This window comes from Hetaerina americana, unplaced genomic scaffold (assembly GCF_022747635.1).
Source record: "Hetaerina americana unplaced genomic scaffold, ioHetAmer1.1.p SCAF_7, whole genome shotgun sequence".
Classification (NCBI taxonomy): domain Eukaryota; kingdom Metazoa; phylum Arthropoda; class Insecta; order Odonata; family Calopterygidae; genus Hetaerina; species Hetaerina americana.
In genome coordinates, this window is record NW_027287316.1 from 78,958,024 (window position 1) to 78,974,626 (window position 16,603).

At 44.7% G+C, this 16,603-nt stretch overlaps 1 long non-coding RNA gene across 1 annotated transcript in view; it reads left to right on the forward strand.

The window, feature by feature from the left end:
- Window positions 1-15,626, forward strand: part of LOC139696471 (uncharacterized) — a 188,783-nt gene extending 173,157 nt beyond the window's left edge. The window contains exon 5 of the long non-coding RNA XR_011702625.1: window positions 15,319-15,626. This is a non-coding gene — a long non-coding RNA (uncharacterized lncRNA). The remainder of the gene's footprint in view (window positions 1-15,318) is intronic.
- Window positions 15,627-16,603: the final 977 nt, after the last annotated feature.

Genomic DNA, 16,603 nt, shown 5'->3' on the forward strand with positions numbered 1-16,603 from the left:
AGGGGTTGGTGGGATTCATTAAATATGAAGGGGAAGCCCAACGGAAGATTTGGCTTCCCAAAAGATATACAACCATTTTTGAAAATGAAGGCGACATTACAACCTATAATAACAATGAGGTGAAATGGAGCCTTATCTGGGACGGAACCCGGTGTGTTGTCCTCTCCTGGTATGTACTATCTTTTTACTTCAGTCTTGTATTGACCATTTCATTGATCGATTAATTATTTGCATGGCATTTTTCTTCTTTCAATTTTGGCTGTTTTTAAATCGATGTAAATTTCCAAAACAAACAGACCATATATAAGTAATACTATCCTATCTTCATTTCACTATCACTAGGTTCAAATTATATGTAACCTTTTCAATTCATTGATTGTAATTATATGTAAAATTCAAATTATATTTAAAATAATATATAACCTTTTCAATTCATTGATTGTAAAAGATGTTTTTTTCCTTTTTTTCTTTATTTCATTTGCGGCTTGGAATCACCGAGTGCCCCTCCCCAAAGTGTCAAAAACATATCGTAAATAAAAAGATAAAATAAAAATGAAAAAAAGTGTGATGTCTTTTATTTCTTAATCCTGCTCTCCCGTTCCAGTTTAAATAAGCATCCCTTGCGTGTTACAACAAGCACCGAAAAGGCTGGTGTTCAGTGTTGTTAATTATTCTGTTTTAATAAAAATGGAATTTTATTATTTTTTCACCTATAGTGTTTGTTTAAATTGCTCATCATTTTTGTAATGTATATTCTTTAAATTGTTTATATAAAATAAATTGGTTTTAATCAATTTTGTTCTTTTTCCTAATTCATTTTCCTTTACCTCCCATTGTAAAATTATTTCTCTCAAAAATATGAAATACAAGCAATGATGAAAGTTAGCCTCCTTAAAGTGTTCGCATCAAGAGTTTCAGGCAAGTGCGGTTAGCAAGTTTCCTACCTCCCCTTTGCGGTTTCCTTTTTTTCTGCTTCCGTGCTCGCGTTATAGAATTTTTTTGACAAAGCATTTAGCTCGTTATTATTTCAACCATGGATGCGAGCAGTCGCCGACATGAGCCGCAGAGACTCTGTTTTGTCGTTTCTAAATCAACGGTCACTTGGCGGCAAAGCACATTTGTTGGGGAGACTCCAGTTGAAGAGATGGCAGAGGGCCCACAAAGGGTCCAAGCCCGAAGAGTTAATGTTCCTCTGCTGCAATTCCTGTCATTACCCGACGTGTTACAACAGGTTCCCTGAAGGGTTAGAGTGCTTAACAGATGGTGAATGGTTGGACTTCTTGCACCAAATTCGCTCTCTTGACCCATGCCCGATGCTCTTTCAAGGGTGCCATCGAAGGATACTGTGCGCAACTGGCCTTCATACAGTTCTTATTACACGATGCATTGTGCTGCCACTATTGTAAGAGCAATAACTTGTTGTAGCACGTTTTCGCGGATAATGACAGCAATTGCAGCATACGAACATTACCTCTCTTTGGTTGAAATAAGAATTAACTTTAATATAAATAAACCGACCTTCTCAGGTCGCCATTTTCATTCCAAACCCGAACACCAAGTCGGAAAGGGAGAGGAGAGGGAAAGCAGGGAACGGCGGGAAGGGGAGGGAGAAACACCGCTTGTCGTTGCGCTTTTGTTTTTCTGCGCGCGCAGCTGGCATGAAACAGCCTTTTGCCTTCTACTTACTATAAAAACTATCGGAAGACAGAACATTCCCAACAAGCTATCATTAGTAACAAATGAATTAGAATCAGTATCGTTACCCTCATGTCCACTATTTGCGATGCCGCTAACAGGTTTAGCTCAGTCTCCAAATGAATTTGTAAGGTTCATCGGTCATACAGAATGTGCATACATCTTTAATATTTTTTCATATTTGATATTATCAGCAGTCACTTCTAATTACTTAAACACTTTTCATAAATTCAAAAGTTTCACTCACACAAAGTGCTTTTCTTCATTAATATCATCACTACACTCATGGCAGCTCTATTAAGTCGCTCCTCTACTCTTTGATTGTGATTTCTACTCTCACTAATCTAAATTGCGGAGATAATTCCAATCCAGTAATATTTTTCAACATTTTCATCTTTCTATTGGACGACGTTGAAGGCGTTGGTGGACGCATAACTGCTGGAGTACTCGGAGTTGTTTCAATACGTTTGAAAGGGTGGACTTCTTCCTCGGCGACTTCTGAATTAGAATGACGCTCTTCGCAATGTCATATAGATTGTTAGGAGCTATCTCCCCCTCTCCGAGCAAGCTTCCTCCCCTTACGCGAGCGCTGTGATTTCCGGGGCGTTACCCCACAACATTCATAATATTTTTTGCTAGCCTGGAATCATCACGTATCTAGATGAACAGACGAGACGATGGGGGATAGAAGTTTAAAAAAATACATTGCGATGCGGCAGGCGTCGAAACAAAAGAGACGAGCAAAGCGGTCTTGAAAAAAAAGAGGCTCGGCGGGCGAGGAAACAAAAGAGGTATGCAATGTGGTGAGGGAGGCTTCGACGCTGGAGTCGCGGGGCGGGGCCGGGCGGTTTCATAAGAGGACGACTTCTAGAAAATCCAAGATGGCGTGTTTCTGGAACGGCTTATCCTATCTCTTGCAGCAGGATGACATGAAAAGCGTGGAGGTTTCAATTTCGAATTACGTCACGATATTAAATGGCGTGTTTCAGGAACGGCCCATCTATCTCGTGTTTATGTACCCGGGTCGGGCGAACGTCTGCCTGAGCGAGTTGGGAAATGTACGCGAGAGCTTTCGTACAAGTTCGAACATACCACGCAGCCGTCATGATGTGCGCATGCGCAGAGCTTCCGAACAAGTTTGGACATGCGAAAGTTGGGTTATAAAAACTCGACTCCATCGTGTGATACACACACAGGTGAATTTCATAATGAAAGTTGTTCAATCACCTGAAATTGTACTGTTTTAAAATTTCATATGCATGTGACATATACTAGATGGATATAATAAATTCGATAAGATTATAAATAAGTAAACAGTTTTTCCGTATTAAAATTTATTTCTCATTTCAAATACAAAATTTCAACTGTCACCAAAGGCAAGGAACTTTCAAGAGCTGAGAACGACCGTCATCACCATCTTGGCTTTACGGTGCAAGATCATCCACGCCTCAGCTCTTGAAACTTCCTTGAAAGAAGCAGCACTAGTCTAACACGCGCTATTTCAATGCACATTTAGTATTCCCCAAATATATTAAAGGGGGTGGTGGTGTATCCGCCGCCGCCGGAGAGGGATGCACAGGCTTCCGGGGGTATGTCTCCATCCGTCTCGAGGGGGGCAGCGTATTATCCGCCGGAGAGGGAAGAGCAGGCTGCCGGTGGTGGTGTGCAGATGTCAACCGAACCTCCCTTCCAACGACACTGCGCTGTATCGGTCCGGTCAACGCAGCCCGCAAGAGACTGAGACGATGGCCGTTGGCTTTGCCGGGATAGGTCCAGAGGCTTCTCCTCCTTCAACAGGATCTGAGGTATGGAGTGTTGACATACACTCGGAGGGAGAGGAGAAACGATGGTGATTTTCACCGACAACGGTCCTCCACACATCCAACAAGTGGCCGTACCTACGACGTGTTTGGAACATACATGTTCCACCTCCCTCACTTCAATCTCCTTCCCAACAGAGCAGGTCCTGCAGAGTCGGACCCCTTCCCTGGTGTGATACACTTCAATATCCAAGCACATGTACTCCATGATGTTGAATGGTTGCTCTTTCCGCTCAGCCGTATTTATAAGGAGAATGAGCAAGATGAACACGCAGCAGAGCGACGCTCGCGGTCAACGAGAGGACTGACTAGAGGCGTGAAAAAAAAACTCCGCCGACGGCGGAACGGAAATGTGTTAGTAACAGATGTACTCGGATGACCTCATCCCGGCCTCTGAGACGAAGACGCGTACGCTGATCTCACAAGAATATAAAATAAAGTGGCAGCTGCCTATACAGCTGCGTGTGCGCCTTTCTATCGTGCATTTCGCACCGAAAATTTTTATTGCACCAGTCACCCAACAGCTGCTCGCTTATAAGGAGAATGAGCGACATGAATACGTCGCAGAGCAAACCAGCTGTCTGAGTTTGGATGACCTCATTCAAACCGCTGAAAGATCTCGTGATCAAATAGGGGAAGTCATTCCCACTCTGGAACTGGATGAAGAGGAATACCGTATATATATAGGCGAGCATGCATAACTTCCACACATCAGTTAGAAAGCAGTTGAAGGAACCACTGACATTTGCCAGGAGATAAGTTTGGAACAGTTTGTTCACATTTGCATTGTGTAAATTTCCTCTTCTCATCACATACCGTAAGAATTCTCCTTTTGAATTTAATATAATCATTAAGCATTTAAATTCATACTTATACATTTTATGTCTTTATTATAGGTGGATGTTAAATCTGTTTTGCTGCATCAGCAGAGGGAGGCTGAAACGTTGTCCAAAGATGATTTGAAGGACGGCGTCGAGTGTGAGGTGGAGAAATTAGAAGAGTGTACCACTAAATATGGAGATGTGATCCTGGCAACAATTATGTTCGAGGGGATAAATAGAAAAATTTATTTACCTAAATATTTCAAATTGTCTTCAGAAGGAATACAAATATTCAATGCCACGGCATGGGATGTGAAAGTAAAACTATATAAAAAGAAAAATGTAATTAAAATTAAATAAAGCCATATATATAATATGAATATTGTATTATTTCATAATCCTTACAGTTAGAGAATATGTTTGAATGACGACTCAATTGTTTCCATTACGTTTCTCGATTGTTTTAATCAACGAACATGAACATCGCATTTCAAATAAAAGATGGCATTTCTCAAAGAGAAATTCATTTGGAAATTTCATCGCGATGGAGGAAGTTCTGTGTGAAACGTGTTGCGTGTATTACAACCCAAGATACTTGGCTGCCCACGAGATGTCAGAAGTTCACCACCTCCATGCTGTTCGTAGAGCTCGGAACGGAGGAGAAATGCAGATAATGTGTGAAACGTGTTGGGTGTACTATAACCCGAAATACTCGACTGCCCACGAGATGTCAGAGGTTCATCATCGTCATGCCGTTCGTGGAAACCAGATCGGAGGAGGAGGAAGAGGACCTACTATCCTGGAGTTAGTCTGCAGTTCACAGCCGTCTGAAAACCTATTGGGTGAGTGGTGGGGAAAGTCATACAGACCTAGTTACTTTTTTGGATATGGTTAATAATTTACGATAGTTTGGAAAATCAGGCCCTTAAAATCAATATTTTAGTGAAAGCTAAATTTCAAAAAGAAGCGACTGACTTGGAGGAACAGGAAAGGTGTTTTCAGACGAAAAACGTTAGTTTTGCAGGCGGACGATGTAAATGGGATTTTAGATAGGTTGTTCGCTAAAATTTTGAAGGAAAAATCTGAAAGCTCCGCAAAAGGTTCAGGCTGGTCTCTTAGAAAAATTCTAGGATTGGAACTGAGGATCAATCGGTATCGTTCACTTAGAGGATCCTCCTACATAGAGCTACCACATAAAATCGCGCGAACAAACAGTGTAATAAATGTACAAAATAATGATGATTTCTGTTTTAAATATGCCATATGGACGAAACAAATCAATCAAAACCCTCACCGTGTTTCTAAATACGATAATGAAAAGTTTCATTCAAGTTACGATTGGAGTTGCATCAGTTACCCGGTGGAAATTTCCCAAATTTCAACATTTGAACGAAAAAATAATATTTCAATCAATGTTTTCGGTCTAGATGAAAAGAATAACGTTCACCCCATCAAAATTGTTAATGAGGAGCTAATAATGAGGGCGAAAAGAGGTCAGTTGGTTATCTGGCGGTGACCGATAGAGCACGATTCTTGGGCTATGTTGCGCTTGTCGCGACAGCGTGTCCTATGTCTGACTCAACTTCGGACGAGGGATCTGCCTAGGTTATGCATATCTTGTTAGTTATGTTAGTTTATTTTGTCAAGGGCATGCAATGCATTCGCCATGCCCTCGTGCGTAGCAACCGCCCGAAAGATGAGCGCCCACCATCTAATTCGCAGAAATTAGATAAGGGGCATGACTCCGCTACGGCCGCCCCGGGCATGATTAGTGTCCGAGAGAGCCAATTGCTGGTGACGTAGGCCGGGAAAGCCGTGCTTCCCTGATTACGACTCCTGGCTGCGCCCGTCATAGGACAAGGGTCGCTCCCAGGAGCGGGAATAAATTCGGCTACCAGCAAGGCATCGAGGTCAGTTGGGCCACGCATGTCGTGACCGCGTCTAGCACGAGGCTCGTTACGCTCGCCTTCGACTCGTGAGCTCGACTTCCCTCAGGAAGACTCCCTTTACTGTGAAACACCCAGAGAGGGAGAGTGGCAAGAAGACATTACACCAGAAGACAAGGAAGGCCGTTCTGATGCCCCCCTAGTGGCCCCATAATCCAAGACCTCCAAACCGTCCCCTCGATCCATATGTGCATCGTAAAAGTGCGTCCCAGCAAAAAGAAACATAATAAGCTGCGGCGACAGCGAGCCCGGCAGCGCCGACGCCGGCAAAATGATAAAGAAAATCGAGTGCTCTAAATTCATACAAAAACGCAACGCCGTCTAAGAGCTCTGAAGCTCCCTAATTTGATCGTATTTTTAATTTTTCAGAATGAATTGGTGGACAGGAGGAATTTCCCTTCCTATAGTGATTTCATCCGCTACTGCTAATGGAATACTGTTTGCGCCCCATGGAACTATTGTGTTTGCTGCGGCAGAGTGGATTCTGCACTTGGACTTGGGATTTAAGACGTTGCAGCAAGCTTTCACCGAGGTGCAAGGACAAGTAGCAGTTTGATAAATTATGTAAAATACTTGTTGCACAGGCGGAATCGACTTCCAAAGACTATATTAGCACACTGTCTTCCGAGTATATACTAACTGTGGAGCAAGACTTTGATGTTCTTAAGAGTGTTTTGCACAATTTACAACCTGAAGATGGTCGACGACGTAGTAATAGAGGTTTAATTAACGTGTTAGGCTATGGGCTACATTTTCCGGCAGGCACTGCAACCGATGACTAAGTACAGACCCTTTCCAAAAGAATTTCCATGCTTGCGAGGCAAACGGAGCAGCAACTCAATGGGCGATACGCATTTTTGGCTAACACTTCTAAAACTTTACGGAGACATGATGAGATGTTATCCCAAACTATTAAGGCTCTTAAAACTTTGAAGGAGGAGTTGAGAGTTCACTTTGTGCCTTCGAAGTGAACGGACGTGTTTTCGAGCGCTCCTTCACTCGGATTTTTGTGCGCGCTTGCGTTTTTTGAGTACGATCCCTTTGTGGGTCACAGTGCCGACCGGCGGGCCCTTTGATCCGGCCGACGCCGCCGAGCAACGACCCCGCCCGCTTCACAAGAATAATATGATATATTATTCTTGTGAAGCCCCCCCAACTGCTGATTCATTGAATCCTTTTACTGTTCATGTTGCTACAATGAAGGTTCAATTAAAGATGTATGTAACCTATGTTTTGTCTGGTCGTGAAATAAATGACAATTTTTAAATTTTCAGACTCTGTTGTGTCATTTGTTTTGGGAAGACAAATTGGGAGGAAACCTATTAAAGGATGGCTTCAAATACACCGGACGGCGAACTTCAACAAGCAGTTCTTAAGCGAAGAGGTAACTCTCGCTTGGTGCGGCTCCTGTCTCTCCCTCAGAATGTTCTCGTATTGCTGTCTGGAATACCCAATTTTAACATGCAGAGACTGGTGGGATTTATGCGTTCAGAACCTGGTGCATGTATACGGGCAATATCCCGAATTTCGACTGTGCCGTGTGAGCGATGGCCCCAATATATCAATTTTTCGATGTATTGTGGAAGATTGTTGGCTCGACAAATACGGGAGTTAGCCTTGTTTTGCATATGTAATGGATTGCCTGTAGACATTTTTTTATGTTGTATCATAGAGTAATGCCTTATGACGTTGGTAAATTGGTAACTATTTTTATAGTTGTGTCAGGCCGGTTGGATTATATACCTTACGCTATTTATTTCGATTTGAAAAGGAATTCTATATGGGATTACAACCGGCAACGTTTCACTATGTCTTGGGGGCGTGGCTTCCGTCGTCATTATCGTGGGGTAGTGGACTGGGTGGATGGTCTTCCTGTTTGTAGATAAGTGACTGGAGGGGCGGCTGGGCATTTCCGTACGCGCACTAGAATAACCTATGCGCGTACGGAAATGAAACACTTAGAAAATTTTCACTTCGTTTCAGGACACAGAACGGGTGGGTTGCAGTTTTTCGTAACCCTGAGCGACCCTCTAAAAAGTTTGACCAGAGTTGATGTTTTAGATGCCTTCAGACCTTTTCTTATCAGTTATTGTATATCTAAGGAGGATTCTGAATCATCTGATACAGTTGATTACCATATACATTCTTGGTTGAACTTTAAGGATAAATTATGTTGTGCTCAAGTACGTTCTGTGTTAGAAAGCTATTTTCCTGGTGTTAATATCGACGTCCAACCCTGTCGATCGGCGAGATCCTGTTTAAAGTATATATCCAAGGAGGATATAGGCTTATTGACTAATGTAAGTATTAGTAAGTTAAATTTTAATTATCGTTTATATAATTGGGCATCAACTAATGAGAAATTTTCATTTTTGCATCCATTTGTAACGGAGCATCATTCGCGTTATAAATTTTTGCAATCATATTTTAATGAATTTAAATCTAGTTCTAAATCTCCTTTAAGTTTTAAACCTGTTGAAGTAACGTATTTGGGATGGGCATTTGAAGTAGCCACTTGGTTTAATGAAGCCATAAAAGACTTTTCTCATAAAAGGAGTCAGTTGTATTTGTACGGTGATAGTAATTGTGGGAAAACGTCTTACGTTGAACACATTTTGGGTTCACGTAATATGGAATACGTTTTCCTTCCTGATATAGGGAAGTTTGCTTATCAGGATTTATATCCTGGCTACCATAATGTAGTTTTGTTCGAGGAATTTGATTGTAAATATCATTGCACGTCCATAAACATTGGTCTTCGTGGAAATCGCCGTTCAACTTCCTCGCCTGTGGCGCTTACTAAAGTATCAACAACCGCGATATCGTGTGCAACAAATTCGTGTGCCACAATGAACGCTCCGCCGTTGTCCACTGAGAGCTTGCGCAACGCGCTCGCGGCCCTTTCCGTGAGTGAAAGGGACGCCATTCTGGACAATTTCCGTCCTTCATCCGACCCAGCTCTCCCTGCACCGCCCAAGGACTTGCCTTCTGCCAATCTTCACGCGACATCCTCCTCCTCAGCAGGAGTCACCAATACGTCCATCTCTGACACGCGCCACTCGGCTACCACACCAGTCTCGGCAGAGCCCATGGAGACCAGCTCAGCTCCAAACTCGGTGAGTGATCCCACCCTTGCCGGCCATGTAATCCGCGATCAAAATGCGCGACCTGTGCCTGAAAGTCTGTGTCAGCGTAGCGCAGCCCTTGGCATTGCTAATGATATTTCTAATGACGATAATTCACAAGGGGAAAATTTCCAGGAGGTAGCTTCGAAGCGCCGGCGACATATGGCCACAGGCGCTTTATCCGCTCTCCCGATCGCTCCGGTGGCGATTTCAAATAAATTCACCTTGCTATCTGATCCTATGACGTCAAATTCCGTCAATGTAGTAGGCCACAGTGCCCCGCGACCGCACCTGCGGCCGACGCCCGCTTCTGCTCCCGCTACCAGCGGGATCAAAGGAAAAATCCCCCCCTTCCGTATCGCCGACACGGCAAAATGGTCGGAGATGATCGTGCGAATCACGCGCGCTTGTCAGTTTCCCCCGGTCGCCCACTCCACGGGCAACAATTCGGCAGTAATAAAATGTTCCACAATCGACGACTATTCTAAGGTCTCGGTCATCCTTAAGGAGCTGAATGTTCCTTACGTCACTTATCAACTCCCGTGCAATCGTCGGAGGGAATTCGCAATAAAGGGCATCCTTCCGTCGATCGAGGAATCCGAAATCACGGCTCATTTGCAATCTCTTGGTTTCCCAGTGATTTTCGCGCGCCGTATCTTTTCAACCCGCCCGTCGGACATTGAAAGGGCCAATAAGATTAAAGAAGTCGCACGATATCCGACTACTACGTGCCATATCGCTTGCGAAAGCTCCGTCGACACGGAAGCTTTCCTCAAAATTCAATCCCTCGCGGGATTACGCGTCGCGGTGAATATATTCCGCAAACCCAATGAACCGGTGCAATGCCACCGTTGTCAACGCATAGGACACACGAAGAATCATTGCTTCTTGCAACCCAATTGCGTTGGATGCGGTGGCAAGCACCTCAGTAGTGAATGCACGAAACCCCGGGAAGAGGCTGCATTATGCTTCCTCTGCGGTAACGCCCATCCGGCGAATTATCGCGGCTGCACAGTACACAAGGAAGCCAAAAGATTGCAAGCAACGCGTAAAAACATCGCGCCAGCTGTTCCTGTTCCTTCGGTGACCTCCCCTCCCTCGCCCGGGCGATTACCTCCAGAGCGGAGTTTCCCCCGCTCCCAGTCTTCCCCTTCGCCGCCGGTCCGGCGCCCTTTCCTCCTTCCCCTCCCCTCCCCGGCCTTCAGCAACCTCCCCCCCTTTCCTCCGCTGCTTCCGATACGACGGACCTGCTGCAATGGTTCCGCGGAATAATGTCCGTCATTCAGCAGGCCCCGACTATCGAAGCGAAAAAGATTTTTATTCTAGAGCAACTCCTCCGCCTACACGTTTAATTCCCCGTGTACGCCGTTGCGTCGATCTCTAAAAATCCTATCCTGGAATTGTAAGAGCCTGCTCAACAAAAAACACGAACTTTTAAACTATGCCGCGTTACACCACATCGACATACTGCTTCTTCAGGAAACCTTTCTGAAGCCACAAATCTCATTTTACTCTCCGGAGTACTACACACACCGTCTTGACAGAAACAAACCCGGCGGAGGAGTTGCAATCCTTGTTAAACGTGACGTTCCGCATTCCCTTCTTACCGTTCCCCTTCTCTCCAGCATGGAAGCTCTAGGAATCGAAGTCCATACAACGCATGGTATTCTAAACATATTCTCCATCTACCAATTATGCAGTAGACCGAATAAATTGAATAAAGACGACCTCGAGCGCCTGATTTCCCCGCGAAAATCGGGCTTATTCATCGGCGATTGGAACGCACGCAGTTTTCAATGGAACTGTTCTAACCCAAATTACAACGGGAGAATTCTGCAGTCATTTATTGAATCGGAGTCTGCGTCCATATTGGCTCCTTCCGAGCCGACGCATATTTCCCGATCCCATTCCTCCGTCAGCATCATAGACTTCGGTGTCTCTCTTAATCTCCCTTTCATCTCCCCTCCTTCCGTGGTTCACGGCTTCACTTCGGACCATTTTCCCATCCTTTTTCATCTCCCTCTCTCCTCGCCACGTGCCCAACCTCCCCCAACCCAGTCCCTTTCCTGGAACCGCTTTCCAGATGCCCTCGCAGACGTCCTGGCGCCGATTTCTCCTCTCTTGTCCCCCTCCCCCGAGGACCTTGACCGCCGTGCCGAGACCGTTTCGGAAGCCTTTGCGGAAGCGAAGCGCCGTATTACATCACTAGTCCCTCCCAAACCTGGGAGAAAAAGCCGTGCCCTTCCTCCTCACATTCTTGCGAAGATAAAAGCCAGAAATGCCGCTCGCCGAGTATGGCAAAGGGACCGATTGCCCTGGGACAAGTCCCTTTACAATCGGCTCCATGCTGACGTCAGGCGCTCCATTGCTGCCTTTTCCTCTCAAGAGTGGATGCGTCATGTTTCCTCTCTGTCCTTCGAGGATAACTCTCTGTGGAAAATTTCCAAGTCCCTTCGTCGCTCCCCCAAACCGACCAATCCTCCGTTGAAATTAATCGACAGATTAATTTTCGACCCTACCCAAAAGGCGGAGATCCAGGCGGTGTTCCTGGAAAATACGATGGCCGCCGATCCTTCCCCTGCGGATCATAAAGTCCGTAAATTCCTCGCGAATCTCCCTTCCAATCCTACCGATCTCCCCCTGATAACGTCTGCGGACGAAATAAAGTCCATATTAACCTCGCTGCCGCCGAAAAAGGCGCCCGGGTTTGACAATGTGTCAAATCGGGAACTTATTCTTGCGGCCCAAGTACCTATCTTCCCCCTCATCCTTTCCGACCTAATAAATCATTGTTACCTTTCCGCCCACTTCCCCTCCCCTTGGAAAACAGGGAAAGTTATCCTCCTTCCAAAGCCAGGGAAAGACGCCACGACACCGGGTAATTGCCGACCAATTACTGTGCTCTCAAACGTGTCCAAAATCTTTGAGCGGGTCCATCTGTCCTTGCTAGAATCGCACGCGCACGACCATGCATTTTTTCGTCCGGAGCAGTTTGGTTTTCGCTCCCGCGTTTCCGCGGAATTTCAAATCCTTCGCTTGTGCGAACGTATTTCGCACGGTTTCAACCTTCGTCGATCCACGGCCGCGGTGTTTCTCGATATCGCCCGTGCGTTCGACAGGGTATGGCACAACGGTCTCCTTTTCATAATGAACCTTTCCTCCTCCTATCATCCTATTGATTCGCAGCTTTCTCGCCAATCGCCGATTTCGGGTTTGTTTGGGGAATTCCCTTTCATCCGTGAAGACCACCGCCGCCGCCGGCGTTCCACAGGGCTCCCTTTTAAGCCCTTTCTTATTCAATTTATTCGTCAATGATATACCGTCCACGCCCCACACGTCACTCTACATGTACGCAGACGACACCGCTATAGCTGCTTCGTCTCGTTTTCGCTCGGCAAACATTCGGCGCATCAACGCTCACCTACGGAAACAGCACAAGTGGACGTCCACATGGAAAATTACAATAAACGCCGACAAAAGCACACACGTCCACTTCGCCCGACGACGTAAACGCACTCCTCACATTCCTATTACGCTCCAAAAACATGTGATTCCTAGAGCTTCCACGCACCGCTTCCTCGGCGTCGTTCTCGACGAAAAACTGACTTTCCGACCTCATCTGGACCATTGCCGTACGTCGGCGATTGTCGCAAGGAACAAGCTGTCTTGCCTCACCTTGACGACGTCGCCGCTCAATCACAAGGACCGAATGCGCCTTTACAAGGCGATCATTCGGCCCAAATTCCTATACGCAAGCTCCATCTTCGCCAATCGTAAAACAACATGGCGCCACCTGGAAATCATTCAAAATAAATCAATCCGCGGATTATTGCACATTAGCCGCAGGACGCGCATGTCCGATGTCCTTGCCGCCCACGGAATCCCGTCCGTCGCGGATTTCATTCGTACGCAAGCATCCAAATTTCATTCGCGCCTAAAAGCAACGGGCAATCCGCTCCTAACGTCAATTTGGGATTACAATGTCAACCGAAAGCATACATATACACTGCCTAAAGATATAACTCGCCTATGAGTCTTTCCTATGTCTGCTCTTAGAATGTACGGCACTCCCTTCGCCACTTTTTCTTTTTTTTCTATTGTTTTGTTTCCCTTCTGGTTATGTAATGCTTCCCTGTGTTAATTCCAATCGATGTTTCCCCGACATGTATTCTCCCCCGCCTAGTTTTTAGTTTAGTCTTATTCACGAGCCGTTTCCTGTCGGCTCGTTCACCTTAGATTGTATTTTGTTAGGGTGTAACAGTCCTGTTACACTTAGTATTAAGTTTCTCGTTTCCCACAAACATACACGCATACTATTGTCAGGTTTTTGCAATGCCAAGGGTTTTATTTATGTAAAATGACCGGTAAAGGTGGGTATCGCCCACCGGTACGGTTTAATGTGCGCCCGCATGGGCTGACAATAATACGGGTTGAAGGAGGAGTTATCTCGGGGAACTGAAGTCTTCACCGGAACAGTCTCCGCTTTGCAGTTATTGAACCGACTTCTCACCACTCTTCAGATAGGGTTCTTATCCATTTCTCGCCATATTGGCCACCTTCTGACGGAAGCCCGTCACCTCCAAGAATCAACGAGCTTGGCGGAAGCGGGAGTTCTGACTTCCTCCATTGCCTCCCCCGATCTCCAGAGGAGAACGATAAACCAAGCAGTGCTTAAATTAACACCTGACCTGGCCTTCGTTGGTTTCGAGAGGGGACAAGTATTGCCCTTGTATAAATATGCCCATGTACAGGTGTCACGTCAAGGAGGTACGATCGCATTGATAATTGTGCTGCCATTAACAAAAAAAGGGAAGTATTTTCACCCTCTTCTCAGCACATTCTTTTCCGATTCCGACAGCTGAGGGCGGTCAGGCTTTTTTCGCAAGGCCAGATTCGCCGTATCTTGCAGCAAGTAATAACAAAGACGCATTCGTCTTATTGCCGCTGGATTATTCACAGCACTGCTCTAAAGGAGAAGTCTATGTATGCCCGCCAAGATACCCTATCCATACCGCGATTTGAAATTCGTGCAGTATAGCCATATCTTTAAATAATATTGAAGCCATCCAGCAGAATTGTGATATTCATTTCACAAAAACCTCCTTTGTAGTATATATATATGAAAGGTGAGAAGCTGGGTCACTGGCTGTTCAGCGTGAGCGAGGAAATAACATTGCACATTAATTGCCCATTTAACTATTCGAGATTGAGTATCCGAGGTCAAGGGAGTTTACATGTGTCATCCGGATGTTCAGCCCATGACGGTTTGCAGTACCTGCCCAGAACGATGGAGCCATTTCATGATAGCTTTGCCGCTCCGCGGAAATATCAGTTGAACCGTTTAAGCCAATATTTTTTGTCAATTCCACATATATCAACATCGCCAACCAATCAGATTCACTCCGTAACATCTTCACAAAATTGGAAAGAATGAATACACACAATCTCCCCTCCATTTCAATGAACAATATTGAAAGTGATGTAAAACTTCTTTCGTCGGCGGGAGAGGAAGTCTCCGCTGTAAAAATTTCTGGTTCAGTATTGATAATAACTGTTTTTGTTGAGCTTTCCATTGCTTTAGGAATAATCGTGTTGTATGCGAACAAAAAACGTCTATCTATAGGTGACACTAATAACATACTACCATCAAATAGGGGAAGTCATTCCCACCCTGGAACTTGCGGAAGAGGGATACCGTATATATATAACCGAGCATGCTCAACTTCCAGACATCAGTTAGAAAGCAGTTGAAGGAACCACAGGAGATAAGTTTGGAAATAGTTTGTTCACTTTTACATTGTTTAAATTTCCTCTTCTGTCATACATCATACCGTAAGAATTCTTCTTTTAAATTTAATATAATCATTAAACATTTAAATTCATACTTATACATTTTATTCCTTTATTATAGATGGATGTTAAATCAACTTTGCTGAATCAGCAGAGGGAGGCTGAAACGCTAGCCAAAGATGATTTGAAAGACGGCATTGAGTATGAGGTGGAAAAATTAGAAGAGTGTACCACCAAAAATGGAAAGGTCATCCTGGCAACAATTATGTTCGAGGGGATTATGAGAAAAATTTATTTGCCAAAATATTTTAAATTGTCTGAAAAAGGAATACAAGAATTCAATGCCACGGCATGGGATGTTAAAGTAAAATTATTCAAAAAGAAAAATGTAATAAAAATAAAATAAAATCATATACATATATATAATATGAATAATGTATTATTATTTCATAATCCTTAAAGTTAGAGAATATGTTTGAATGACGACTCAATTGTTTCCATTACGTTTCTCGATTGTTTTAATCAACGAACATGAACATGGCATTTCTCAAAGAGAAATTCACTTGGAAATTTCATCGCGATGGAGGAAGTTCTGTGTGAAACGTGTTGCGTGTATTACAACCCAAGATACTTGGCTGCCCACGAGATGTCAGAAGTTCACCACCGCCATGTTGTTCGTAGAGCTCGGAGCGGAGGAGAAATGCAGATTTTGTGTGAAACGTGTTGGGTGTACTATAACCCGAAATACTCGACTGCTCACGAGATGTCAGAGGTTCATAATCGCCATGCTGTTCGTGGAAACCAGATCGGAGGAGGAGGAAGAGGACCTACTATCCTGGAGTTAGTCTGCAGTTCACAGCCGTCTGAAAACCTACTGGGTGAGCGGTGGGGAAAGTCATACAGACCTAGTTACTTTTTTGGATATGGTTAAAAATTTGCTAAATGAAAAAATTTACGATATTTTGGAAAACCAGGCCCTTAAAATCAATATTTTAGTGAAAGCTAAATTTCAAAAAGAAGCGACTGACTTGGAGGAACAGGAAAGGTGTTTTAAGACGAAAAACGTTAGAGTTTTGCAGGCGGACGAAGTAAATGGGATTTTAGATAGGTTGTTCACTAACATTTTGAAGGAAAAATCTGAAAGCTCCGCAAAAGGTTCAGGCCTTAAATGGTCAGTTGGTTATCTGGCGGTGACCGATAGAGCACGATTCTTGAGCTATGTTGCGCCTGTCGCGACAGCGTGTCCTATGTCTGACTCAACTTCGGACGAGGGATCTGCCTAGGTTATGCATATCGTGACCGCGTTCCTCCTGCCATACTCCCTTCCTTCCCGACGGCTCTGCCTAAGTTATGCGTCTCGTGACCACGTCTACCCGGCCTTCACCCTTTCCCAGGCAATGTTCTGC